The sequence below is a fragment of the Nomia melanderi genome, unplaced genomic scaffold (assembly GCF_051020985.1).
Source record: "Nomia melanderi isolate GNS246 unplaced genomic scaffold, iyNomMela1 scaffold0426, whole genome shotgun sequence".
NCBI classification, from domain to species: domain Eukaryota; kingdom Metazoa; phylum Arthropoda; class Insecta; order Hymenoptera; family Halictidae; genus Nomia; species Nomia melanderi.
The window spans coordinates 7,077-7,500 of record NW_027475541.1 but is presented as its reverse complement, the minus strand read 5'-3'; the positions used below and the strand labels follow the sequence as shown (position 1 = coordinate 7,500).

The window sequence follows — 424 nt, the reverse complement described above, 5'->3', positions numbered from 1 at the left end:
GCTCTAGAATTACCACAGTTATCCAAGTAAATGTGGGTACGATCTAAGGAACCATAACTGATTTAATGAGCCATTCGCGGTTTCACCTTAATACGGCATGTACTGAGACATGCATGGCTTAATCTTTGAGACAAGCATATGACTACTGGCAGGATCAACCAGGGAGCTTCGAGTAAATTTTCATCATACGAAGCAAAAATATGTATGTATATATATATCTTAGTCGCCGACTCTCTCCCCTTAAGAGTCGGATCGACGATACTTTTTCTCGTCTTTAAGACAGTTCTCTTTCTCCTCTCTCTTCTCTCTACTCTCTTCTCTCTTCTCTTTCGAGTTGGTAAATTTCGCTCCACTATTAGATTACCAACTCCGCACGAATTACCACATGGGTATATCCGCGCATATACATCAGGAGGACCTCCAA

At 41.5% G+C, this 424-nt stretch overlaps 1 non-coding gene across 1 annotated transcript in view; it reads right to left on the bottom strand.

Annotated features, from left to right (window-relative positions):
- LOC143176220 (small subunit ribosomal RNA) overlaps positions 1-165 on the bottom strand; it is a 1,921-nt gene extending 1,756 nt beyond the window's left edge. Inside the window, exon 1 of the ribosomal RNA XR_013000801.1 lies at positions 1-165. This exon is cut by the window's left edge and continues 1,756 nt beyond it. This is a non-coding gene — a ribosomal RNA (small subunit ribosomal RNA).
- Positions 166-424: the final 259 nt, after the last annotated feature.